This window comes from Lampetra fluviatilis, chromosome 6 (genome assembly GCF_964198595.1).
Source record: "Lampetra fluviatilis chromosome 6, kcLamFluv1.1, whole genome shotgun sequence".
In the NCBI taxonomy this organism is placed as follows: domain Eukaryota; kingdom Metazoa; phylum Chordata; class Hyperoartia; order Petromyzontiformes; family Petromyzontidae; genus Lampetra; species Lampetra fluviatilis.
Window position 1 is genome coordinate 7,389,650 of NC_136280.1, and position 19,534 is coordinate 7,409,183.

The 19,534-nt window shown below is 43.4% G+C and overlaps 1 protein-coding gene across 1 annotated transcript in view; it reads left to right on the forward strand.

Annotated features, from left to right (window-relative positions):
• Window positions 1-19,355: 19,355 nt before the first annotated feature.
• The window catches only part of LOC144933107 (protein phosphatase Slingshot homolog 2-like), a 60,558-nt gene continuing 60,379 nt past the window's right edge, over window positions 19,356-19,534 (forward strand). The window contains exon 1 of the mRNA XM_078857646.1: window positions 19,356-19,469. The gene's annotated coding sequence lies outside the window, so the exon portion shown is untranslated. The remainder of the gene's footprint in view (window positions 19,470-19,534) is intronic.

Sequence of the window (19,534 nt, forward strand, 5' to 3'; positions counted from 1 at the left end):
GGATGTTGAAATTCAACAGCACTGACCTACGTCTCTGGTTTATTGACCTGGTCAAGGCCTATTATACCATCAATAGGCTCGTGCTCTGGGTTATTATTCGTGCTTTTGGAGTTCCTGACCCTCTGCTCACAACAATTAAGTAACCGTCATGACGGTGGGCAGGCCCGGGTAAATCTGAATGACTGTGAGTCAAAGACATTCCCTGTTCACCTTGAGGTACGACAGGGATGTCCCCTGGCTCATGCATTAAAAACAAGTATTTCAACCACGTAGTTCGAGAAGCGTTTCCATGGCTGTAACAGAAGAATTTCCATCTGGTACAAATAAAATGGGAGACTGATTTATGTCCAAGTACAGTAAAGGGATGCTCCCTATTGGTCAACTAGGTATGCTGATAATCGGATAATTGCTGCTCACTTTGAAAACGAGTTGGAGTCTCAGCTGCTGAACCTGGAGCATGCCACCAAGAGACGGGGCCTTACCATTAGCCTCACCAAAACGAACACCTGCCTGGGTATTTTATGCCATCAAATACACCATCCTCTCAACTTTCCATAAGTTATGGGCCAGTTGTGGAGAAAGTATAGAAGTTTCTGGATCTGACCAACTACGGGTTGGCACCAGAGGTCTCACTCCGAATCAGTCGGGTGGCATTATCTTTTTATCAGCTCCATATTGTTATGTGGAAACTACCTGGCTTGTCACTCCACACAAAGCTTCGTGTCTTCTCGGCCACAGTTATGTTTTCTCTTCTCTACGCTTGTGTAATGTGGACTCTTCTAATGGCACATCTGCATTGGTTTTAAACATTCGGGCCGTCCTGCCTACGATCCGTCCTGGGATTAACCAGACTGCATTGTGTGAGGAGCTCTCAGATCCTTGAGATATCCGGGTGCAGTCCCATTGGTGAGCTCCTCCGGCAGGCGAGTCTGCATTGGCCGGGCCACGTAGCCTGTGTGCCCAACCACCGCATGCCCAAGCAGCTTCTGGATACAGGGGATTAAACGGGCATGGCAGAGGCAAGTGGAGAGATTGACTCATGTGGTACTGAAAGATGTGGAGCTGAGTGGTCTTGCCAAAGACCGGTACTAGCGGTGTCAAGATCTGCCTCTGTGGAGTAGGCTCGTGAATGACTCTACTGGGCATTGGAGGCAGTCGCCCTCCAACAACAAGGGAGGGTAGGGAGCGAGACAACAAAAAGCAGATCGTCAGGCAGCTAACACACAGCAAGTCGGCAAAGTGGAGAACGCAGGTGGTGCATCTGCCAGTCATCCTATTGAGTCAACCCATGGCACTTGGGTCTGTCCCGTGACCTCCTGCCAGCGAGCTTTCCACACTTAATGTGGCCTCAAAGTCCAACCTAGCACTGGCACAAGTGCTGTAGTGATGTCACCGCCACTTAGTGGCTAGTGGTGGCTCACTCTATTGCCTAACTATAATTCTTTAATAATGAATGGTAGATAGACACGCTGTAGATTAAGTCTAGTAATATGAGTATAAAAGCTGAGTGAGATGTAGATAAAACGTGCAGGTTTTAAAATAGCTATTGTTTAAAGTATACTGTACTGTATATTGCACATCTCAGTAAGCATGCTTCGTTAGCCCGACGTTCCCTGTTTGCTGAGATGTGTATATATGTAAACAACTTAAATACATTACTGGTTTTTCAGAAATTCTAAACGTGCAGGTTCGTAATAAGAATGCAAAAAATAAATCTAGAATATAAGGTAGGTGTCGTGAGCTCCCTCAAGGCAATAAATACATAAATAGCGAAATCTGGTGTGGACACAGAAATGGAACAGTGTTGTAAAAGCCTCAACACAGTTTCCCATAATGCTTAGGTGTATCTTCGGTGTTCTTATGGCCGTGGTGGCGAGATGTTAGCTACCTCGCCTGGTATACAGGAGGTAATGGGTTCAATACCGACCCTGATGCCTGTATAATTGGAGTTTGCATGTTCTCCCCGTGGTCCACATTTAGAAACACGCGTTTAGAGTATTTGGCTGCTATAAATTTCCACGTGATAAGCCACTTCGTTGGGCTATCATTTGTGGCCACGTCACTTCGGAAAAAGAGCTATATAGCTCAGTGGGTCTTACCTTGTAAAATAAAAAAAAATATGATAGTTTCGTTTTAGTCTATATTCTACATGATGATTGGAATGTTAACAGAACATGTATTTAATATATTGTAGTGTAACACATTATTTAGTGCTGCTGCTGCTGCTGCGTTGGTAGTGATGCACAAGCACAAATGAACAAAGATAAACTCAAGACAGTTATCAATAGCACCGCTTTCAAAATCTCAAAGATATTTTAGCCGGCGTGTCACGTGATGGCCCTTGAATGGCAGCGCCTCTCGTGCACCATGAAAAAGGGCCATTGCCCAAAACGTCACTTATCAAACATTTATTTTAAAGGCAGTACTGTCGTATTATTGACAAATGTATTGAGCCTCTTGTTGTTGTTGTTCTTATTCTTTCGTGTAGTATATTTTTTTAACAGTAACATAATGGATCTGTCATAGATTTTGACATATGAATTGCCATAAACCAGAGTCACTGATATTTTCTCATTAAAAAAAGTGATTATTTTGAATGTGCTTCGAGTGACTGCAGGGTCCACGTTAACTGAATAAGAATGATACAAGACTCACACATTGAAAAGCATCGATTTAGATGCAGGCGATTCAATGCATGTACCGCGAGCTTTCAAAAAATATATATATTAATCGATGCATTGTTGCATCATTGTACCGGTGATGTTTACTGCTGACATTTCTGGGTAAAAAAAACAAGTTGGAACTCAAGATTAATTTCACAAGCAAACGGTGCCAATTCAAAGTTTCACAAATGGCCTCAGTTCACATTCGACAAAAAAAAAAACACCCGATGGATCCCACCTTTTTAAAATCTACGTGTCTAAGTCTCTACCTTTTAATCTCTTTGTTTGCATACAAAAACTACGGCGAGGTTTAAGCTCGCAGTCCAAAAAAGGAATTCATCCCTGGGCTCATTTAATTTCCTTTGACGGGTATCTGTTGAACAGATATCCTGGCTGCGAGAAATAACACAATAATGGCACGGGATCATCGCTCAGAATAATGTATAAGCGGCCGTGCCTTTTGCAGGAAATTTGCTTCAAACGTGATTTGTGCTCAATCGAGAGTCAAATCTGATAAACGCTTGTCAAACGCAGGCAGTAAATGGAATGGTTTACATCTCTCCACTCGGTATCGGATGTGAAACAAAGCTGACCCTGCACATCCCACGCTAATGCCGAACAGGGCAGCCACACTTGAATTCTTCTGCCAAAAGTGGTTTGTGTCACCTTAGAACATTGTTTGGAAAAATAAATAAAAAGATGGTTATAAATGAAGGCAAATTGAAATTATTTATTTGCCCCACAGTTCCAACAAATTTGAAACGACCCATTTGATACGTTATTTAATATTGATATTTAATTTCCTCCCTTTTTTTGTACATCAAAACATTATTTCGTTCATATTTTAATGTCAGGAATTGTATCCGTGGAATAAGCAGATATTTTCAAATGCCCGTGAAAAAAATGTTGGGCGTTATTGATTCAATGCCCAACAATAAAACACATTTAACTCTGAAAAGTATACACATTTACCCACAGCGTTGTAAACGCTCGGTGATTGAATCTGCTTTATTGTATGCTCTCTGCTACTTTTGATTTATTAACTCTGTTGATTTTTTTTTAAGTGCTCGATAATATCAAAGGTGCAATTTTTCCCTTTTCAAAAACTTTGACAAAACAAGCTGCCATCACGAGCTTAACAGCGCTTGCCCAATCCACTTACGCCAATTGTTCACAAGACAATATCAATTGAAAACAGTAGCACGGAGGATCTAGTTGCATGGAATGTATTGGTATTCGACATTTTTCAGGGTTCTTATCCCGCTAATAAACATTCACGTACATCCTGCGTCTCATCATCATCATCAGCCACAATCGAGCCACTTCTGGATGGAAGGGCGCCGCAGTGGCGAGACGTTAAATATCTTAGCCTGGTATATATTTGGAATTTGCATGTTCTGCCCGTGGTCACGTGGATTTTTCTCCGGGTCTTCCAGTTTTCCCCTCCACATTTAGAATCAAATTCTAAGGTTTTCGGTAAAGTCACGTACGTAAAAAATTTAAATTTAAATGATTTTTTTTACCTACGTGACTTTACCGAAAACCTTAGAATATGAATCCGTGCAGTCACGAAAGCTTCAAATCTAGAAATTTAATCAACATCGCGCGTTCCCAGTATTTGGCCGCAATACATTTCCACTCGAAAAGCCACTTCGTTGAGCTATCATTTGTGATGACCAGGTCGCTTCTGAAAAAATAACCATAGAGCTCAGTGCGTCTTACCTGGTAAAATAAAAATAGTTTTAATAGTCCTCTTGGTTCTTTCGGTAAAGTCACGAAGAAGGAAAATAATAAAATAATACAAATAAAACATAATAAAATACAATTCTCACGACGTTTCGGCCACAACGCAAGCAGCCTTCCTCATTCTTCACCTGAAGACGGCTGCTTGCATTGTGGCCGAAACGTCGTGAGAATTATTTTATTACGTATTATTTTATTATTTTATTATTTTCCTTCTACGTGACTTTACCGAAAGAACCAAAAAGATGAATTCCTGCAGTCACGAAAGCTTTAAATCGAAGTTTTAATAGTTTTAAGCCTCCGCCCAAGCCGTTACAATCCCTCAGTCCCGCACAGCAACACTCCATCTAGCTTCTGACATACGAGCTGAACTCGTCGATTTTTATCTCAGGAATGTTCCGTCCTTTGGCTGCCAGTCCATCATTAGTCTCAACCACGAGCCCTCATCACTTCCAGCAACGTGCCCTGCCCAAGGCCACTTACGTTTCTGACGTATTCGAAGATCATAGCACAAGTATTGTCTCCTGCATAATACAGCTGCTGCTTTGGGCACATTGGTATGTTGTGTCTTCATTGTTAAGTTCAGTTTTCCAAAAAGCAGTCAAACCTTGTCTCATGTTGATTTTGGTCCTCCTTCAGTTATCGTCCTCGCTACACGTACGGTACTCTGATACGTGTTTTCAGTCCGTTTGTGTCCCTCCAACGGGTATGTTATACATTTGAACGTATTGGCGGAACACCGGTGCGTGGTATTAAAAAAGAGCACGTGTTTTTCGCAATAATAAAAAATAAAATTCCCGCGATTCGTAACCCCGGTCAGAGAATCTTGCAGGGCGCGTCAAAATACGTTCTCGCAAAGTTGAAGCAGCCAAAAGACGAACGTCTTTTCAAATTTTTTATTTGAGCCTCTTTTTCTGAGGACCGGCGTGTGTTTTGCCGCACCGGTGTACCCCCAATACTTCCATTTGGTTTACAGAACGTTGTTGCTTGTCAATTAAATTTTTGCTCAAATGTATCCGGAGCCCGCCTTTGCAGCCTTCTCGAATACGTTGTCCATCACCTCCTGGAATGGAAACAGCTGCACTGAAAATTGCACGACAAAAAAATATCGAAGTACATATTCACAAGCGAGTCAAGCAAAGTTATCCACGGCCACATTAGAAGATGACGTTGAAAAAAAGGCATTGGAGTAATGAAACCGTAAACATAAAGAGATAAGATATTAATCATCTCTGATTGGCTGTCGACATAGCCATGATGCCAGTCAATAGAATCCCTGTACACATATTTGTCCTGTACAAAACAAAGACACACAGTATAGCCTTAACAGACTGTGGAGGAAAGTGCTGTTAGCGAGCACCTATGAAGGCCAGCACAGCACACGAGGGGGTGGCTGACAGCACCACGCACGGTCGCCTTTGTCTCCCCAGTGGCGATGTTTACACACCGCACCAGGTACTCATCTGAGGCTGAATCGACATCGGGGAGGCAGAGGACCGGTTCAGATAAACGTCAATGGTGTTGGCCGTGAACAGGAATCGAACTCGGGTCACCGGGTTTCGTAGCGCAGTGCGCTACCTGCTACACTACCGCTCCTCACTTCATCCTGTACGCACACACACATACAGACGCGTCGGGTTAGAACATATTTCATTTACACATATCTGGAGCACGCTGAAGAAGGCATGTTTCAAAGTGTTCTGTATTAAAAGCAAAAGGCGCTGAGCTTGTTTGGCACAGAGACGTTGCTATGCTCTTTGGAGCTGTGAGCAGCAAATCTCCTCCTCTGTCGGTGAGCTCACGAACGCAAAAACTCCAGACCAGGTGACCCGACCCCATACAAGGGAGCTACTTCTGTTATCGTTAGACGCGTGCGCAAAAACGTTTGCTTTGGTTTATATACAAACTAGCTGTACTACCCGGATTTGCCCGGGACTTGGATCCACCACGCCCGGCCGCCTTTGTCTCCCCAGTGGCGATGTTCACACATCACAGCAGTTCTCACTTGCCGTGCAAAAAATAAATGCATTATTGAGCTCCCCCCAACCCCCCCCCCCCCCAAATGTGTATTTTCATACCCACATGGCAAATTTCAAGTTTGTTGCATGTCGGGAAGTACGCTAAACATTTTGAACAGACACACATATCCACAACTTTGCCTTTTACGCATATATATGGAGATAATGTCTTACCGAATGAGATAATATTTTCACAGAAAATGCACACTTTCGTCGATGCGTTGGTGAGGTTTTCAGGCAATGACTCTCCTGCACAGAAAAAGAGACCTGCTGTGAAGAAGGAGGACCACTGCCAATGCATTATCGCAGCAGCAGCAACAACAACAGCAAAAACCGATGCTGCTTCGTAGTTTGACCGGACACCCTGCACGGCACATTACAGACACGTGCCGAAGCGGTGAGAATATTGCAGGAGAACAAAGTCGGTGCACACCGTGCTGCCTTTCATGTTGTTGTGCCCCGAAATGCTTGCACATGCTAATGAATGCCCCCCCCCCGCTTCTATCCCTGCTAAATGACTTATTTATAATTATTTAACACCCCCCAACAAAGGGTCAGAGTGCACTGGCCGAATAATTAAATTTGCTTGCTGAGCATGTGCCTTTATTAATTTATTTAGTTGCTTGCCAAAAAAGCTTTTATCCTTTAAATCGTATCGGGGCGGGAACGTAACGCTAGCCCTGGCATCTCTTCGTCGTCACCTTTTTGACACACATCGTCCGTGGTGCACATCTTGCTTTAGTGTTTACTAAGCACAGCACTCTATTTTTTAGGTTTGCACTCAAAGAAGAAAAAAACTTTTACAGTTTTGCATTCAAGGATCAATATTAAGGTTTTTGTAATGCACCTGCACAGCCTCAACACACACACACACACCTCTAGAGAGACCTGCAATGTTGTTTATTTGAGTTCACCAGATTGATTTGTGTAGCAAAAAAACAGTCAAATTTTGCGTCTCACTTTGTGTAAAATCTGCGTGAAATAATTGTGGCAGTGAGTTCCATTGTGCAAGATTAATTCTTCGAAAACAAAAAAAAATTTGTAACACATTCGTCGATGACCCTGTGTGGCCTTAAAGGTGAAAACAAATAATGTAATGGACGTTATCTCCGGCAATGATCCTTCTGCGTAACACATTTCCCAAGACGTCACTGATGATATTTTTTCGTTTTTAAGGCAGTGTTCTTGACGAACGTGTTGACTTTTTTGTTGATGTTAATTGTGCTTCTGCACCACTGCCAACCCACCAGCAGCATCACCAAATGATATGTCTAAGAGAGGGATGATTGTACTAGTCTAGTAATAACAATAGAGTTAATTATTTAAGGCCCTTTTTTCAATCCACAGCTGGATGAAGTCCTTCCCACGTTTTACAGATAATTAAAACCTTCTGACCATACTTCACCACATTACATGAGTCGGGGTTGGAAAAGGCAGGCCCAGGACCGGTTCAGATACCACTTGTCACTGATGTTAGCCGTGCCTGGGAATCGAACTTATGTTGATGGCTTCATAGCTAAACCACTGTGCCACTGCTCTCAAAATAAGTCTGGCGTGTGTAATCAAATAACAACAATAATTTAGTGGAAGTATGATCATTTTGATGATGATATAATACTCTGGCATATCCAGCTATAGAAGCTAGACGAGCATCTTAATAACTACTCCAAAGACGCCTGCTTCAAATGTCGTGCACATGTTGAATGCATGAACCTGCTACCAGTAAGCTATTGTGCCTTCTCACGCTTAGGGTAAGATATAGATTAAATAAACCACCTGCATAATGATCCTTTCGACACTTTGCGTCGGTCTTTGTGTTACGTAAGTTTTGCCGTAGAGCTCACACAACACTATATAGCTGAGTAGGAGCAGTAAGTGCCATGTGCCCATAAGAAAGAGAACACTTATACCACTGAGTCTGATTGTAACCATGGCATTTTGCATAAAATATATGAAAACACTGTCTTCATGCCTGTCGTTATCAATGTAATAAAATCATAATTTAGATTGTTACTTATAATGACTGACATTGTCTTGGAAATCTACGGCCATATGTATATTTAACGCGCATCCAAAGGTCGAGACAAATATCCTCCTATAGCCTTTAACTGTCTGTTGGTGCAAGAGCTGTTAGTGAGCACCTATTAAGGCCGGCACGGCACATGGAAGGGGTGGATGGCCAGCACCATACACTGTCGCTTTTGTTTCCCTCGTGCTGATGTTTACACATTGAATACGATACTCATGTTAGTCCAAGTCGACCTAACCCCGAACCTGTTCATATATTCCCGACTGATATTGACTGTGAGCGGGAATCGAACCCAGCATACTGGGTTCTTAGCGCAGTGCGCTAACCACGACACTACCACTCCCCCACGTAGCGTGCATGCACGCGCAAGCCACAAATACGGGAGCTTAGACAGAGCGCTATTGTTGAAAATGTTAAAGTCTGCTACTTTTCTGATCATCTGAGGCTGCACTTTATGGCAATAACATCTATCTGTAAAAGATAAGACGTTAGGCGCTGTTTATAAGCCGCAAAGTCCTTTAGCTGATTTTTTTAGCAAATAACCTGTTCCAATATCAGCCGGTGCAGCATCGTGAGTGCCGCTTGCGTGCTAATCCTATCAAGTGCGCCCGCAAAATAGGAACTGTTATCTCGTTAGAAGAGAGGGGGGGGGGGGCTTTTGATATTTGTGTTGCATCTCTCCTCGCAATCTGCCGAGGAGTTATTTAGAGGATACCGTATATTTACGGGGAAAAAATTGGGGGGAGGGAGGGAGGAGTGGCCGAGGAAACTTTTCTTTGACATTTGAGTTGCGTTGAGCCTCGGAAAAGCCAATCGATGAAGAGATAATTTCGTGCAAACAGCGCTGACCCTCGTCTCTGACCTCTGCAATTTCTCTTTTGCCTGCATCGTTGGAGTATTACTTATGCTCGCAATTCAAGGGGCTAGTATTTGTTATAAGAGATTGTCATTGCACGATAAATGGCCGCGGTAATGGATGCGTTTCATTTCCTGTCACGTTTGTAGAAAAGCAGAACAGTTTAGTCTTACATATCAACACATTTTTTCTGATTTTCCCTTCCTCGCTTTTACCTTCCCATTTTGTACTTGCTTTAAAATTAATAAAATGCAATTTTCCTTATTTTTTTTTAAAGTTTGTTGCATTTTCCTACTTGGCTTTGTCGCTGTCAATTTACTTTGCCAAGATTACGTCGAATGATCTCATTCTTCAGAAAAATTCAAGGTAAAAAACATAATTCTCTATTCATAATTAATTCAGTCAGCCGTGCGTTTGATGAGTGATACAATTTTGGAAAACACTCGTTTTTAGCCTCTATTTGCTTTCGTAACGTGTTATGTCAATAATGGAAAGATAAACTGCAAACACAGTACAAATGAAACCTACAGAAAATGCATTACGTCATCGGCATCAGCTATGATATATTCGCTGCTGGATGACGGTATTCCCAAGTCATCGCCATTCTCACAGTGTACCGATGCAACAATACAATAACGACCGCCATTCGCCACTTAGTGGCTTTGACGTCACCACGATGCTTGTGCCAGGCTATGTGCACCTTGAGGCCACGTGAAGTGTTGAACGCCCACTGGCAGGTCACGGGGCAGACCCAGGTGCCACGGGTCGACTGACTGAGATGACTGGCTGATGCACCACCTGTGCCCCCTATTGTGCCAACTTGTTGTGCTTTAGCCACCCGCGCTCTGCTCGTTGTTGTGAGCGTTGCTCCTCCGCCCTCCGTTGTTGCTGGAGGGTGAATGCCTTCAACTGCCCAGTAGCAGCGGCCTTCACGAGCCTCCTCCACAGAGGCCGATCTTGACACCGCTGGTACCAGTCATAGGCAAGTCCACTCAGCTCTACATCCTCCTGTACCACATCACTCCATCTCTTCTCTAGCGCGTGCCGAGTTCGTTTAGTCCCCTCGATCCGGCCGAACAAAAGCTGTTTGGGCATGCAGTGATGGGGCATGCGGGCTACATGGCCCAGCCAACGCAGCCTTGCCTGCCAGAGGAGTTCACCGATGGGACTTTGTCCAGATCTTAAACCCAGGATTGATATATTACATTGCATGATTAAAACTACCAATTTGTAGGTGTACTGTACACAAATACATTCTTATTCTCTTTTAGGTGTAATTTACAATTTAATTAAATGCCTTGGAATTGTTTAACATTTTCACATACTGTACTTAAAAAAGTCAAAAGGTTTACAAAACTGATTCTTCCAAGTGCATAAACATACATCGTTTTCCCAACTGTCTTGATTCCTATCGCCAATTATTTGATTTCTTACAGCAGTCAGGGTTTGGTATACAAATGTAACTTCAAAATAAGCCAAGTAGTGCACTACAATAAGTTGGTTAGATTTTTAGCTAAATGAAATATTGAAGAATATAATATCACTCGACGATTATAATAAAAAAAACGAATCCACTAACTTACATGTATAGAATCATACACTCTCAGGGCCATTTTCTTTATTCAGGATTTGTTGATGTATAAAAAAAAACCCCAGGATAGTGTAAAAGGGAATACAGTAGAATTAATAATACGTTTTTATACAATTAATGCCATTTTGAAAAAAAAAATCACGAGCAGATGATTTTGGAAAATGTTATAAAGGTAGCTCCTATAAAGATGATTTCTGTACATGCAGTTAGGAAAAGCGATTTGCACTCTGAGACGCACTGGCTAAGAAACCGACTCCCCGGGCTGTACAAGCCTTCACTGCGTAACTTTTTTTGGTTTGTTTTATTTTGTACATATAAAACACAGTGCTTCGCGTCCAGTAATATTCTGCAATAAATCTTAGATAGCTCTCAATATGTGAAATGTATATAAAGCATAATAAACCACGATTTGTCCACTGCTGGACTATGTAAGCTGTCGCCATCTCTCACAATCTTGTGACGCAGCAATCCATCTCGTGCCTGCTGTCCGTGAGCTGCTCCATGTGCCTTCCGCCTTCAGGCCAGAGCAGAAATTATAGCCCATCCTTTAATTATACCGATTTATTTATATGGCTAATGTGAGTCACTAACGCAATAACCCCACCCATTTCAATTGGTTATCACATGAAGCCTTTGGAACCAAGAAAGTGATGCCAACTCAGGTGGTAGCCTACACTTAGTAAAATATCCAGTCTAGGCTCGTAGACTATTTGGTTGCTACTCAGTCTCAACCACCGGCCGTCAGCTATTGTAGCGATATCGCAGTAAGATGCATCAGCATTGCGTGTTCTCGAGAGAGAGAGGCTGACCCACAGCAGACAAAAAGGGAAATTACACCACTGAGGCCATACACTTGTATTTCTGACAGGTGTGACATTGAATTTTGACAGGATATTCGTCAGATGTTGATCATCATTATCATCAGCCATGGTCAATCCTCCGTTGGATGATGGCTTCCCAAGCCATCGCCATCAAATGCCTCGTTTGTTAGTTGTGCAATATTCCTTAAGGACCCTTGTCTCTTGGAAATTTGCCTCACTTGATACAGCAAATCTGGCTGTGACGGTGCCACCTGATGACGGAGACTTGTGTTGCCTCCGAAACGTCGTGATTTATTATTTTATTTCTATTATTATTTGTATTATTTTCAACATTTATTATTTATTTTTACCCACGTGACTTTACCGAAAAAACATAAGAGTATGAATCCTGTACTCGTTCTCTGCAATATTGACGTTTTTTTGTTGTTCCTGTTGTGCTCTCGCAGTACCACGGATCTCCCTTGTAAAATAACCGATAAAAAAAACTGTCCAAACGGGATCATCGGCGTAACAAATACAATTTACTTAAACAATCTGACGGCGATACTGCGATGTCATAATGATCTAATTCACTGCCTTGGTAGATGTCCTCTCGGATGTGTTCCATTCGTTGGCTGCCACTCCATGATTATTCTTCACGGTCGACCACACATATCCCCGTCTTTATCATGACCCTTTTTTTGCCAGTATCAAAGTATGAAAAGTGAAAATAGGTTTTGCCCTTTCTGGCAAAAAAACGGCCTTCTTTAGAAGGCTTTCTCTGGTGTAGGCCAATCAGTTTGAAAGAAAATGCATATATTCTCAAAGCATGATTGTTTGCGTGTTCACCACAAGTACCTGTGGTTAATGAAGACTTGATTACTTGCAAAATGTATCTCTTTGGTGCTTGAACATTTTAACACCTGTTTCATTTCCAGAGAGGGTAACAACTTATTACACTGGTCAACAAAATAAATAAAACATTTCTGGCCTGGACTTTTGCAGCTGTTTTAGACTAATTTCAGGGTGCTGATTCCAAATCTGATCTCAGATTTGCTCTATCACATCATTTTTATGCTATCGGCATACCCCATTTTCATTGATTTTACCAGAACTTAAATGTGTCACTTATGATTGAAAGTTGTTGCGAGTCAGTGACTGCTTTAGTGTTAAAATATGGTGTTGTATTTTTAGGAAAGTGTGTTTATAATATCATTTTATGTAGATATCCACATTTTTTAAATATTTTCCTTCTGCAGTTTTTATTGAAAAAGCTATATTTTATATCTCAAAAACCTGATGTGATAGACCAGATTTGGAATCAGCACCCCAAAATTACCTTAAAACCGTTGGAATACCTTATGCCAGAAAAAGTGTGTTGACCAGTGTTATTTTTCATACCCCTGTAGAGCGGTTGTGTCAGCTCACTTATCTTTACAGTTTGAGTGGTGTCATTAACCTGTGCATGCTTTCGCATCCACGTGTTCCTCCTCCTCTCGTGTATCTTCTCTATGCTTCTTAGCGCACTTTTTAGACGTTCTCATGGTTGATAGCCCAGAGGACCAGGTGTAAGGTAATTCCACCCATTTACACTTACATTTATATCTCTTTGTCAAAAAAAAGTTGCTAGTTTTGAAAGTGTAGAAACTAGTCTCCAATTGCCTCAACATTTAATGGTAACACCATGAAATGCAGCACTGTACACGAAATAAGCTTACAATAAACAAAACTGCCGTTTTCCATAAGCGCTTACACTTGCCAAAATAGACTTAAATACGCAGGAAATCACGATAGATTATTTTGGCGGAGTGTAAATGTTTTATTTTGGCAAAGAAGTTTGGTCAACTTCCCCCCTCCCCCCACGTGATTGGCACAGCCGGGGTTAGGCCTTTATCTAGCAGCGGATTGTTCATTATACAGGGTATCCAAAAAGTCCCTATTTTATTGAACGGATGGTATTTATAGGGATTTTACGGAAACCCTGTAATGTAGATTATTGTATGTTGTGCCCTATACATACAAGTCGCTTTGTTAAAACGTTAACATGTGTTCTTCACACAGCAGTATGCATGTTGAGATATTGTGATTACAATTGCAGTAACCAAAGTCAAATCAGTGCACATAGCCTAAGACATTTAAACATTATATTTTGTGTATTTTTATTGCACAGTCTGTCGTCGAAGACACGGAAACACTCGGTCATTTTTCCGATTTAAAGCTTTCGTGACTGCAGGGATTCATCTTCTTGGTATATATGCTCCAAGCATGGTGCTGTTTCATTCAGACGCTGTCGCCTCGACAGACCTGGTTTTCACCTGAGGACGGCTGCTTGCGTTGTGGCCGAAACGTCGTGAGAATTATTTTATTATGTTTTATTTGTATTATTTTATTACTTCCCTTCTACGTGACTTTACCGAAAGAACCAAGAAGACTCGGTCATTTCTTTTTTGTGGTCATCTAACAGCGCGGCCTTTCTTGTTGAACGCTTTAGGACTCTACAAACACAATGCAACAGCGCACGCTAGTGGTTGGACGAGACGTGATGATTAAAATAACAATATATTTAATTACTTATCTAGCGAGGAGAGCCACAATGATTCGTCGGACTCTCTTTCGGGAGGGTCGTGCATTGTTTTTTTATTTAAAGATGCGTTCAGCCAGTTAATGATGAGTTGTTTATACGCGATGCCCACGATAATGGAATTTCACAACAGCTGTGCACGGTGATCCACCACAGTGCCGGGTTACAGGCAAGCCACGTGCAGAGCCACCGCCAAAAGTAAGAGTTGCAGAAAGTGACTTCCAGGGGCAATCATAACAGCACAGTATATCCATGCTGGATGAATAACACCAATAATAATTAATTTATGGTCACAAATCACAATACCAAATCATCCTGAGCAGCATTGCCGGATGATCCTAGGGGCAAAAAACATATGCAACGGGCCCCGCGCTAAATGCTTTCAAGCTAATCAATTCCGGTTCAGTGATTCAGTGATTCTGCACTTGCTCTATTACTATAGTACTATACTGCCTTCAACTTTTATGAACGACAGGGTGTTCAAGGTTAGCGATTTGTCTATTATCTGGCTGTATAGCAAATGAAAACGTACAATTAGTTTACTAAGCAAGTAAAAAAAATAGTGTTTTCATATTTAAGTGTTTATTTATTTAGGGCCCCTTTATAACATATGCCCCGCACTCGCTTAATCCAGCACTGCTGAGCAGGGGTTGAGCCTTGATGCTGCCCTTAGGGGCCGTCCATAAATGACGTCACGCTATGTTGGCCGATTTTTGACCCCCCCTCCCCCCCTCGTCACACGGCGTCACAAAAAGTCAGACCCCCCCTCAAATATGACGTCTCAAAGCACTGCCCCCCCCCAAACATATTTCCATTTTGAAAATAAAACATGCTTCAAATCACTTTAAACTATTGTCATTGTAGTGCGTATTTAATGTGGCGCTGCACTCTGATGTATGATGTTGTAGGAGAAAACACGTATTAAAAAGGAGGCGTTGGAAAGCTGAAATTTAGCATAAAATTCACTTGGAAATATTCAACGTCTAACTAAAACTGCAGATGTTCAGAATATGATATTGAAATTATCTTATAATTATAAAATATTAAAAGTAATTATAACTATAAAAAATACTTGAAACTTTGTAGTAGAACGAAGCAAAATGGAGAGTACAATAATAACAATCACATATTCATTCCACAGAATGAAAAGCCCTGGTAGAATCATTAGAATCAAAATGTTTAATAACAATCATTCAAAAACATTACAAAATGTATGCTTCTCCATTCTCCCATGGAGAAGAAAAATGCTCCTTCATGGAATAAATAAAAGGTGACCTTAGTAAATTTAAATAATCAAATAATTAATAATGAAAATGAATACAATTAGTGTTGTTATTCGATGTAATTAATATTTATTTAAAGTTGCGCATTTTGATGTGACGTCACATTTCTCAAACCCCCCCTCGTCACACAACGTCACAAATGTCTGACCCCTCTCCCCCCCCCGGTGCGTGACGTCATTTATGGACGGCCCCTTATGGGTCTCACCACAACGCGTGCGGTGGCTCTTTGGCTGCCCCCTTGCGGGCAGTCGTTGGAAACCCCCCCCCCCCGTAAATCTTTAAACAATTCAACGTAAAGATAATCGATTCAATATGCCAGGGGGTGGGTCAATATGGAATGTCTTGATGGCAACAAAATGTGCATTCAAACTGTACTGTTAAATAATAACCAAGGGTGGCTAACAATTAATAGACGCAGTTTATTCCATCACTTTGTGTGTGTTTTTAAAGTCAGAATTTGTTTTGTCATCTACTGCATATACCTGCTGCTGTGTTTGTGTACAAGTAGCTCCGCGTGCATATTTTTTAACCCATAACAGTTTACCCCGTATTCTTGTACATGGACATTGCGTTTTCAGGTCCATACGGCGTACAGCCGTTTCAATACGGGGCACATTTATATTGTCTATTTGTTTGTGTTTCTCCCTTGTGATGAGACTTTGCAGGATGAACGTTGAGATTTATAAGGGGTGACCGATAAGGTCTGAATTGATCTGTAATAAGATAGGGCACTGATAAGGGGTTGACAGGCATGCGCGTGTGATGGGGCACTCGAGATATTTTGGTAAAAGATAAAAAAAACCCAAATGGCTCTTCTTCTTTGAAAGGTTGCCCGACCCCTACTCTCGACTCCACGGCACATACATTTGTGTGACACGCGTTGTGGGCAGTAGAGGGCAGTGCAGCCTCTAACCACCAACCCGCACTGACCCAGCGTCGTGGTGATTCCGGCAAAGTCTGATTTCATAACCTCCCCGCGCCCACCACCGTCTACACAAATCTCATCCAGCGGTGCACATGGGCATGCCAGCGACCTTGCAATTATAACAACAGCCGCCAAGGGTAGGGGAACACGCCTGAGAGGGCATCATCCACTGGTGGGTAATGAAACCACCTCGTTGTGCAGGAGCTAGATGGATTTTGATTGTCGCATCCGAATAAGAGTTGACGTTGGACTTAGGAAGGGCTTCTCCAGCAGTGGATAGACCATGGCTGATGACAATGATGATGCTAACCTACTGGAACATTGCTTCTGAGTGGCGCCGTCCCCTCTGGCTTTTTGGAGTGACCCTGCCACTTTATTAGACGAGTGCCATGGAATGCACTCCAATAGCAACAAAATCAATAGACATCCTCTCTGCAGTGCATTTTGTAATTGCATTGCTCCCCCCACCACCTCCTGCAGGAAGGGATATGCAAGTCACCACCACTGCAATGTTTAACATGTGTTTAACTCATCTCTGTCACGAATGCCCAATTATATTCTTGGTTCTTTCGGTAAAGTCAAATTTTCTTGCTGTGGATTTCACACCTGATGATGATTGCTTGTGTTGCAGTCGAAACGTCGTGATAATTTTTATTGTTTTATATTAATATTATTTTATTATTTCCCTTCTACGTGACTTTACCGAAAGAACAAAGAATATGAATCGTTGCAGTCACGAAAGCTTTAAATCAGAATGCCCAATTGTGAATGGCCAGTTCGTGTTGTACTGCCGGCTTGTGACCAGATCAAACGGGATGTGCTTCATCTCATCAGAATTCGGAAGCAAAGCAAGTTTGAGCCTGGAAAGTGCTTGGATGAGTGAACACCATTCATACAGCGGGCTGTTTGTTGTAGGCTCTCTTGTCACTTGAAGGGCAGTGTGGGAAAAAAATGTTGTAATGCACATCTATGGTCTCTGCCTTTATTGACCGGAATGAAGTATTAATTGAGAGGGCCCTCATCCAGCAGTAGATTGACAATAATGATGTGCACATCTACTGGTAGCACGGTTGGCTACGTACGGTGCGAAAGAAGTTCAACATACACACATACGTAACAGTTATGCACTGTGTTGTGCTGTGTCCATGCATAAAAAGCGTACATTTTACCAAATGTCTGGTAAAATACTCAATGTGAAGCAATGCTAAAGGAATAGTCGTAACAAGCGAGCTACATACAGAGCTAAATAGCTCATAGCGGCATTAATTATATATTTGATTCATTCCACATTGAACATTCCATCAGTTATTGAATTTATGGAACGTCCAATTGTTTCTTAAGTCATCTTTGGTGTGTTCCAGACCTCTATTGCTTCTGGAAGACAACTACTGATGTCTTCTTGGTTCTTTCGGTAAAGTCACGTAGAAGGGAAGTAATAAAATAATAAAAATAAAACATAATAAAATCATTCTCACGACGTTTCGGCCACAACTACTGATGTGTTCCAGACCTCTACCGCTTCTGGAAGATATCTACTGGTGAGTTTTAGACCTCTACTGCTTCTGGAAGACATAGACTGGTGTGTTCCAGACCTCTACCGCTTCTGGAAGACATCGACTCGTGTGTTCCAGACCGCTACCTCTTCTGGAAGACAGCTACTGATGTGTTCCAGACCTCTACCGCTTCTGGAAGACCACTACTGGTGTGTTTTAGACCTCTACTGCTTCTGGTAGACAGCTACTGGTCTGTTCGAGACCTCTACTGCTTCTGGAAGACAGCTACTGATGTGTCCCAGACCTCTACCGCTTTTGGAAGACATCGACTGGTGTGTACCAGACTTCTACTGCTTCTGGAAGACATCGACCGGTGTGTTCCAGACCTCTACCGCTTCTGGAAGACAGCTACTGGGGTGTTCCAGGCTTCTGCCGCTTCTGGAAGACATCGACTGGGGTGTTCGAGACCTCTACTTCTTCTGGAAGACATCGGCTGGTGTGTCCCAGGCTTCTGCTGCTTCTGGAAGACATGTCGAACACTTTCATGGGGTTCACACAACAGCAATAAAAACACGGGAAGACCCTCACATCTTGTCTACCAGGTAGAGTAGAATTCATCCGGTTGTTTTATTTCCACATCTCGTCTGCTGTCGTTGTTTGTACACCCCTCACCGGTAGAGAAGATATGTCGGATCCGGATCCAGCTGTCGCCGGTTCACCCCCCCCCCAAATCCCACCCCTCCTCCCTAACCCAACCCCTCCCAACATCCCCCCCACCCTTCCCCAACCCCCCCCACCCCCCAAGCCTTCCCAACCCCACCCCGACCTCACCCCTCCTCCCTAATCCAACCCCCCCCAACCCCCCCACCCTTCCCCAACACCCCCACCCCCCAAGCTTTCCTAACCTCAACCCTCCTCCTCAACCCCCCACCCTTCCAGGCCCCCCAACCTTCCCAACCCCAACCTCACCCCCCAACCCCACCCCTACCCCACCCCCCAACACCCCCACCTCCAACCCCCAACCCCACCCCAGCTTTGATAATCTGGAGCCAGAAGCGCCCGGGGTCACGTGACCGCGTGGGGGAGTGGTAGGGAGGTAGGGAGGAGGGTAGGGGGGAGGGTAGGGAGGAGGGGGGAGGAGGGGGTTAGGGGAGGGAGGAGGGGTTAGGGGAGGGAGGAGGGGGGTTAGGGGGGAGGGAGGAGGAGGGAGGGAGGAGGGGGTTAGGGGGGAGGGAGGAGGGGGTTAGGGGGGGGAGGAGGGGGTTAGGGGGGGGAGGAGGGGTGGAGGAGGGGGTTAGGGGAGGGAGGAGGGAGTTAGGGGGGGGAGGAGGGGGTTAGGGGAGGGGGAGGATTGGAGGGTGGGGGCCAAGGCACCGGGATCCGGGTTCCGCGAGCGGCTCCACCACCACCGCCGCCGCCGCCGTCGATCGATCGCTGCAGCCGCCGCCGCCACTGCCGCTGTTGTGAGCGCGCACGCCGCGCCGCAGGTAAATCGCAGCCGTGACAACTCCCGCGGCAGCCGCTTGTCGCTAGCCGCTCGTCGTTCATTGTT